General features: G+C 33.1%; 1 non-coding gene across 1 annotated transcript; it reads right to left on the bottom strand.

Moving 5' to 3' along the window:
* Positions 1-6,932: 6,932 nt before the first annotated feature.
* Positions 6,933-7,061, bottom strand: LOC139007930 (small nucleolar RNA SNORA11). The gene has a single exon (XR_011471055.1). It is a non-coding gene; the product is annotated as a small nucleolar RNA SNORA11 (small nucleolar RNA).
* Between the last annotated feature and the right edge of the window lie 2,309 nt (positions 7,062-9,370).

Below are 9,370 nucleotides of genomic sequence, written 5' to 3'. Positions count from 1 at the left end.
TAGAAATAACTGTGTACTAGAAGCAAACTGAATAAAGATTTTTTTTAAAGCTGCAAGAAATCACAGAGAAACCTTGGAGAAGAATGAATAAATGAAGTCACATACCATATTCCTGAATGTTAAAACATTTCTAATATTTGAAAGATGCCTGTTTGCCCCCAAACTGATTTACAAGCTTAATATAATTCCACTAAAGCATCCAATGGATCATCATTATATTTTTGAGGAGAGGGATGTCATAAAAGCATTAGACAGTTTATATACTTTTCTATTGATTCAACTTGTTTAGGACTCTGCTGAGCATAAAATAGAATCTTAATAAATATTTGTTAATTGGTATTTTGGTACTTTGGTAAGTTGTAAAGATCTCTTATAACAAAGAAGTTATACACTGTCTTTTTAAGTATTTCCAGTAAAATTTTTCTCTGAGTTTTATTAATTGAAAATTCAATAGATCGTCAACCCTCCTGTGGTCTTCAATAGACCACAAATTTAACCTTAATGATGTTTCATATTGTTTCAATGCAGACACAGGGTTCTCACCTCAGGGGTGGTACAGTAAGTATTAAGGAATCCTATGTGGATTACATATAAGAAATATATCACTCATAGCCTCTTGGGGACACAACTCAACTCTAATCTACATCTACTGGGAGCCAGTCCCCAGTAGAGCCAAACTCACCTGTTCATCAATTCTAGCCCTGGGCCAAAAAATCCAGGTGAATGAAGCCAGCTGTCAAAAATGATTGAAAAAGTCAAATGAGCAAAACACAGGCACTTTTTTACTTTTTTCAATGGTTCACTTTACTTCTTCCAGATTCTTGTTTCTATTTTTTTCCTTGAAATTGTATCTTTCTATCCAATATCCCACTGACTTAAGAAATATAGTTACAGAAAGATATTAAGAATATTTTTCATATCTTCACATGAGACAAATCAGTTATTGACTTCTAATAATCAAACCCTATCAATAATAAAGAAACATTTAAAACAAAACAAAACTTATAAACACTCCCCTGCAGTTAAATGATAGATTTATTTCTCCATACTAATAGCATGTGCTCAAAATGTTTGTCATCTGTTAATGGGTTATGATATATTTTCCTAGTAATATCTAAAGAAAACCAAAAAATACAAGAATATTGAAGATGAATACATTAGGATATCTAAAATTATGTGGAACTATAAACATATACATAACTAGATATCACGTAGAATGGGAATGTGTTTTCCCCCATCCTTGAATTGGGACTAAATAATTTCTAAGTTCCACTCAAATTCTTACTGTCTAAGACAGTTTTATTACCCATTGCATTGTCAAGTCACACAAAAATAACTTTTAAAGTTCATACTGAGAATTAATCAAGAAAGGAAAATATATAATAAAAATGGTTTAAAAAATCTGTAGATATGTTTATATAGGCCAAAAGAAAATAAAGTTTTCTGAGTGGAATATATTCAAGTAACTAATTAAATGTCTGCTTGGACAAGAATTTCAAATCCTCAAATCAGGTTTTCTAAACTCTACTCTGAAATCATTAGACCTATAAGAACTCACATTTATTTATTTATTTATTTATTTATTTTCTTTATTGCTTAAGGTATTACATATATGTCTTTATCCCCCTATTGCCCCCCCACCCCCACTAATACCCTCACCCTCCTAGTGTCTGTGTCCATTGGTTATGCGTATATGCATGCATACAAGTCCTTTGGTTGATAAACACAGAGAGATGGAGGGAGGGTGGAAGAAAGATAGGAAAGGAAAAAAAGAAAGAAAGGAGGGGAAAAAAAGAGAAAAGAAACAAATACAAACCCAGAAAACTAAATTTAAAAACAGACAAAGAGAAAGAGTTGCTTGTTTCATTTCAAAAAAGCTTGGACTTGTTTAGGCAAATTTCATTATTCTTCACAGAATTTCTTAAGACCATTAATATGAGCATCATGAATCTATAAGCAGAATAGAATACATATTACTTTCCAAACTCATTTGGCCACAATAACTTTTTTATTGCTAAATCCTTATTAATATCCTGTAGGGTTCGTTTAGGAAATGCTTCCTTAAATGATTAGAGGTTCTCCTTAGAGTAGTTAAGATAACATTACTCTTTTAATCGTTTCAATTCTATGATGTCATATTTCTTTTCAAATATTAAACTAGATTATTCTTGAATTGCTTATGATAATGAGAAATAGGAAAAAATATTTTATTCTTAGGTTAGTATGTAGCATATTATATTATTTCAATGAGAACTAAAACTGCAGTCCTGGGCCTATCATGCTTCCCATGATCAAAGAGTTATCTAAGTTAACCCAAAGATGCATAATAATTTTTTATTGTTATTTTTCAATTATCCATCATTTAAAAAATGTCTCTTTATTACATTTTCAATGTGAGCTTAAAATGACTTTTTAATAACTATTAAATTCATAGATGGATACAAGCTACTTTCATTTTTACATGCTATTCTATACTACAGAACAGAGCTGCCAATGCCTAATTTATTTCCATGTCAAACCATTTAAACTCTCCAGAGGAACTTCTGTTTAAGTAAGGCATGCCTGACCAAGAAAGGTTGTCATGTATTAACTGTTTCTGTGGGAGTTGATGTTAAAAGTATAATTGGTTCTGGGAGCAAACAGAAAATAAGCTCTTCTATTCATTCAGTCAGAAAAGCAGCTTCCAGTCAACTCTGCCTGTAAGGGTATTGTCACTTCTAAGTAAGAAAGTGCCACCATCCATAATTAGCAGTGGGAAGCCTTTTGCTTTGCAAAACTTTGGCTTTTTTCTGCCCCGAGGATAAAAATCCTCCTAATAGGCATTCTCTGGTTGCCATACATCTGTTAAGAGTGTGAAGATACACTCTCAAACTTTTTCTTCTTCTTATAAAAGAGAGAATCAGACTTCCTCTTATTGTTTCTTCCTTATTTAGCCACTCAATTTTTATGATATTGTATTCCTCCTGGTATCTCATATTTTCTTTTTAAAAAATGTTTTTAAATTTTATTGAATTTCGGGGTGACCTTGGTTAATAAAATTATACAGGTTTCAGGTATACAATTCTATAAAACATCATCTGTACATTGTACTGTGTTCACCACCCCAAGTCAAGTCTTTTACATCTGTGGTCTGTCTGTGTCTTTGTTTTTTGTTTCTGTTGCTTAATTCCTTAGCCTTTTACACCCAGACACCCAACCCTCCTCCATGACAACTGTTAGTCTGTTCTTTGTATCTTTGAGTCTGTTTCTATTTTGTTTGCTAGTTTATTTTGTATATTAGATTCCACATATAAGTGAAATATACCATATGGTATTTGTCTTTCTCTGATTGGCTTATTTCACTACAGCAAAACCATTTTTAATGGGGGAGGGGGAGATAAAGAAAACAACAATTGCAAGGAGAATAAGAATTCTCCTAGGATTTTTAATTCACAGCTCAAGCAAGGTTCTAATTTCTTAATCATGGTATAGAAAGACTAATGCAACAACTATTGAAAACTGTTTATCCCCTCCCTCTTTAAAAATATATATACTCAGCAAGTTTAAAATGGGGAATAAAGTATTTCATACAATTATTCACTGTGGTTTTCCAACATTGATACTGCAAACCACAAAGGGATTTGCAACCTAAATCTTAGTTTATTTTAGAAAATGTTTGATTTTCCCATGGCAGCAAAATTTATTATTTCTATTGTTTTTCCAACAGCACTAGGTCAGACTTTTTCAACTTTGAGAAACAATGGCTTAATACCATCTCTATTTTTTCTTACACACAAAAATAAGTACAAAATGTATGCCTACATTATTTTTAACTTTGTTGTGGTCAGACAACATAGATTCATGATCAGTTCTTTGAAATATGTTGAGGCTTAGTAGTGATATAGTATATAATCAATTTTTATAATAGTTTCATGTGTAGTTTATAATAATATATCTACTTGTTGATTGTAGAAGCCATAAAAATCCTAGAAGAAAACATAGGCAGTAAAATCTCAGACATCTCCCATAGCAATATTTTCACTGATGACTCTGAGGGCAAGGGAAATAAAAAAATGAGCAAATGGGACTACATCAAACTAAAAAGTTCTGTAGAGCAAAATAACCCATCAACAAAATGAAATGATCTCACTCATTTGTGTAATTTAATGAACAACATAAACTGATGAACAAAAATAGGGCTAGAGACATAGAAGCATCGAACAGACTGTCAAACTTTAGAGGGAAGGCAGGGAAGGGTGGGGGAGGGGTAAGAGATCAACCAAAGGACTTGTATACATGCATATAAGCATAACCAATGGACACAGACACTGGGGGGGTGGGGGTGAGGGCATGTGCTTGGGTGTGGGGATGGCCAAGGAGAGGTCAATGGGGAAAAAAGGAAACATATGTAATACTATGTGTAATACTTTAAAGAATAAAGGATTTAAAAAAACGAAAAGGGAGCAAATTGCACAATAACACATCTGATAAGGTATAAATCTCCAAAATATATACAGAACTTATACAATTCTTTTGCAGATGGCATAATACTGTACATTGTGAACCCTGAAGATTATACCAAAAACTACTGGAACTGAAAAATGAATTCAGTAAAGTAGCAGGCACAAAATAAATATCCAGAAATCAGTTCCATTTTTATATATCAATAATGAAACAAACAAACAAAAAACAATCCCATTCACAATTGCTTCAAAAAGAATAAAATACCTAGGAATAAATTTAACCAACGATGTAAAACACCTGTACTCAGAAAATAATAGGACACTGAAGAAAGAAACTGAGGAAGATACAAACAAATGAAAGCATATACCATGTTAATGTGTAGGAAGAATTAACATCAGAAAAGTGCCCATACTACCCAAAGCAATCTACAGAGTCAACGCAATTCCTATCAAGATACCAATGGTGTATTCCACAGAACTAGGACAAATATTCCAAAAATTTAAATGTACAAAAGATCTTGAATAGTAACAGTGATCTTGAGAAAGAAGAACAAAGTTGGAGGAATCATACTCCCTGATATCAAACTATACCAAAAGGCCATAGTAATCAGAACAGCATGGTACTGGCATAAAAAAAAAAGACATATAGATCAATGAAACAGAATAAAGAGTCCACAAATAAACCAATGCCTTTATGGTCAATTAATATTTGACAAAGGAGGCTAAAATATACCATGGACTAAAGATAGTTTATTCAATAAATGGTGTTGGGAAAATTGGACAGATATGTGCAAAAATAAATAAATAAATAAATAAATAAATAGAGAAACTAGACCACCTTCTTACACCACATGAAAGAATAAACTCAAAATGGATTAAAGACTTAAATGTTAGACTCAAAACCATAAAAATCCTAGAAGAAAACATAGGCAGGAAAATCTCGGACATTTCTCATAACAGAATTTTTTCTGATATATCTCCTCATGCAAGGGAAAAAAAGAAAAAATAAATAAGTGGGACTACATCAAACTAAAAACAGTAAAGGAAACCATCAACAAAATGAAAAGACAACCCACTGAAAGGGAGAACATATTCACTGATACATCTGATAAGAGCTTAATATCCAAAATTTATGAAGAACTTAAAAAACTCAACACCAAAGAAAACCACCAAATCAAACAATCCAATTAAAAAATGGGCAAAGGACCTGAATAGAGACTCCTCCAAAGAGGACATACAGATGGCCAATAGACATATGAAAAGATGATTAATGTCACTAATTATCAGAGAAATATAAATTAAAACGACAATGAAATATCCCTTCACACGGGTTAGTGTGGCCATCATCAATAAATCAACAAATGAGTGCTGGTGAAGATGTGGAGAAAAGGAAACCCTAGTGCACTGTTGGTGAAAATGCAGACTGGTACAGTCACTATGGACTTTCCTCAAAAAATTTTAAAATCTTTAACTGCCTTTGGACTCAGTGATCACACTTCTGGAAGTATATGTACTAAGAATCTCAAAACACCAATCATAAAGAATACATGCACTCCTATGTTCATTGCAGCATTCTTTACAGTAGACAAGATCTGGAAACAGCCCGAGTGTCACCAGCAGATGTGTGGATAAAAAAGGTGTACTTTTAGCCAGGCTGGAGTGGCTCAGTTGTGTGAGCTTCATCCTGTGCTCCAAAGCATTGCCGGTTCCATTCCTGGTTGGGGCACATGGCTGGGTTTCAGGTTCAATTTCTGGTCAGGGTGTGTGCTGAAGGCAGCATATCATATTTCTCTCTCAAATCAATGTTTCTCTCTCCTTTCCCCTCTCTAAGCATGCCCTCTCCTTGGGTAAGGAAAGGGAATGGGAAGCTGTGGTACATTTACACAATGGAATACTATGCAGCTGTAAGAAAGAAACAACTCTTACCTTTCATGGCAGCAGGGTGGACCTGAGGATTATTATACTAAGTGAAATAAGCCAGAGAAAGACAAATACCATATGATCTCACTTCCATGTGGAATCTGATGAACTGAGGAGCAAAATACAAACAGAGGCATGAATACATGGAACAGACAGACAGCTGTCAGAGGGGACTGGGGAGGGGCACTAAATGGAAGAAGGTGAAGGAATTAAGCAAAGAACATATATGCATAGCCCATAGACACAAACAACAGTGTGGTGTTGGCCAGAGGAAGGGGAGGCAGGGTTGGGTGGAGGTGGGCAAAGAGAGGGAAAATGGGGACATCTGTAGTAGTGTCAACAATAAAAATGAAGTAAAGAAAAAAACAACCCACAGTTATGGGGGGAGGGGGATGATTATTACTTTTGCTTTTAAAATAATTTATATCCTTACTAAAATTCTTGATCTACTGATCACAATCTTTTGATAGAATATTATAAAGGTTTCCCTCTGTGACTATTGAATTTGTTAATATCTCCATAGAAGTCTCAACATGTTTTATTTTATTTTATTTATTTTTATTTTTATTTATGTATAGGGCGTAATGTCATAGGAAGGCCATAGTATTCTGCCACCCGTGAGGTGTAAGCCCCAGTTGCTGTTGGATATGTTGTACACAGAGAAGCCATTCTTCAGGCACTCTGCTCTCTCCATACCCATTCAACATGTTTTACTTCATATTTTTGAAAATACCAATACATTATCTTAATATATATATTTATCCAATTGTGTCTTTTATTACATAATGCTAAAATTCATCTCTATGAATGTCTTCTATATAAATTTTATTTTATCTAATATCAATATTGCTAACAACAAATTTTTTTTTGTTTAGTGTTTGGATAATATATGTTTTCCATATCTGTATTATTTAACTGTTCTTTCTGCTTTTATTTCTGATGTGTTTAAATGATCTTGTTTTGGTTTTCAATTATCTTCTTCTAAGTTTTCTGTTCACGACCCCTCTTCTTTGCTTCTTCCTTTTATCTCTTTTCTTGCCTGCAATGTATTGATTATGTGTATTGACAATTACTTATCTATTTGTTTGAAAATTGTCAACTGTGTTTTTAGTATTGTGTTGTTATATGTACATTTTAATCTATATATTTAAATATAAATCTTTTCCTAACAAACCAAAATCATTAAATGTCTTCACTGTCCTCTGTAAGATTAGTCTCCCATCTTACCACCACTAAATCTTGGTCTTGATGTCTTAAGACATAATTTTATTTTTATGTTATTAGGTGATCTGTTCCATTTTATACAAACTAAAGTTATGGAAAATAATTATTAGAGTAATTTAATACAAATATATATAAAAGATAACTATTAACTTCTGCCTTAGTCTATTTTTGAAGATATCCACAAGCATTTACCTGAAGAAAATCTTTTTCACTCCCAACTCTTAGAAACCCAAATCTTCTGCTTTATATGTATCTTAAAAATTGTTTTTGTACCGGAGGTCCTATGTCATGATACAGAGTGGCTTTAGCATGATGACCTTCCCAATCAACATGGAAAGAAAGTAATAAATCGTCTTGCCATTTAGATACCTTTCTAATTTTATCTATTTTATATGTAGCATGGAAAAGCCTGAAAGCTTCATTACTCACTGAAGCAATATATATATTACTCTACAAAAGAATTCCAAGCCATCTGCTCATTTTATAATTTACACTTGTGTGTTTGTAAGTGACCTTGGTATAATACCCATTCCGTGTTCTTCTCTCTCTAGTAAGACTTGGACTTCATGCTAGGCAAATGGAAACACCTTCAGTTACTCATATTTTTTCCTAATTGGTTTGAAAAGACAGCTGCAATATGACTTCCTGACCAAAGAAAAGAGAGAATGTTTTTTTACACTCACCACTTCTCATTCAATCTTTGTTCATCATTGAGTCAGGGAGAACACCTTTATACATTAAGGGCTATATATAATCACCAGGAGAGAAATGTTGGCATTTGTCTCCAAAATTGATTTACAAAACCATATTAAGTTTGTTGTTCACTGCTGAGTGAGAACGAGTTACGCATTTATAGATAAGCAGCATCTCTAACCTGGGTTCCTAATTTAAGGATTCAATGCTTATTACCAAACAAGATACACCCTTTACTACTGGCTTATGGGAAACTCCTTTTCCACATTTTTCTGGTGGAGAGTAAATTTAGGAATTGAGAATCAAGTTTGTTAGATAACTGACGTGTAATTAATAATATATAAGAATGTTATCATCTGGTTAACTTTCCTAGACTTATAGCTTCATAATATGTATCTACATGATGCCTGACAAAAACTCCGAGCCTGAGGTCTGTTTTCTCTTTTTGAAAAGAATAATAATTTAGTGCTAGAGAGGTGTTAGTGATACGTTAGCACCAACATAAATTTGTTCCTTGCCAAAAATAAGAGAGAGAATGAGCATATGAGGCTTAAAAAAAGAACAGGTTTTGCACTAGTGGCTCAATGTGACTTAATGCTATTCCTCCAGACACCTAAGTTTGTCCTTTCTATACACATGGGAGACTCTAGTGTCACAGGTTCTGTTGTGCTAATACAATCCATATACGAACCATTCGACCTTGCCCACCTAAACAGAAAGTAATATTATTTTGTACATACGTTTTATTTTTTAAAATTTATTTTTTAATTATAGTTGACATAAATTATTATATTAGTTTCAGGTAAGCCACATAGTGATTAGACATTTATATACTAGTAGCTTACAAAGAGATCGCTACGATAAGTCTAGTACCCACCTGACACCATACATAGTTATTACAATATCATTGACTATATTCCCTGTGCTGTACTTTACATCCCTGTGACTACTTTGAAGTGTTTTTCCACATGCTGATTATGAGGAGTTTAAATAAGCAAAAAATAATGTGGGACAGTTTAAGAATAATTTTGTGGCTGAGGCAGTATATTACTCTTGGCCTTAAAGTAGGCAGAAGAGGGGAAAGTACATAT

This window comes from Myotis yumanensis, unplaced genomic scaffold (genome assembly GCF_028538775.1).
Source record: "Myotis yumanensis isolate MYYU_CA2020_CCGP unplaced genomic scaffold, mMyoYum1.0.hap1 SCAF_3, whole genome shotgun sequence".
In the NCBI taxonomy this organism is placed as follows: domain Eukaryota; kingdom Metazoa; phylum Chordata; class Mammalia; order Chiroptera; family Vespertilionidae; genus Myotis; species Myotis yumanensis.
This window is presented reverse-complemented; position numbering and strand designations above follow the sequence as displayed.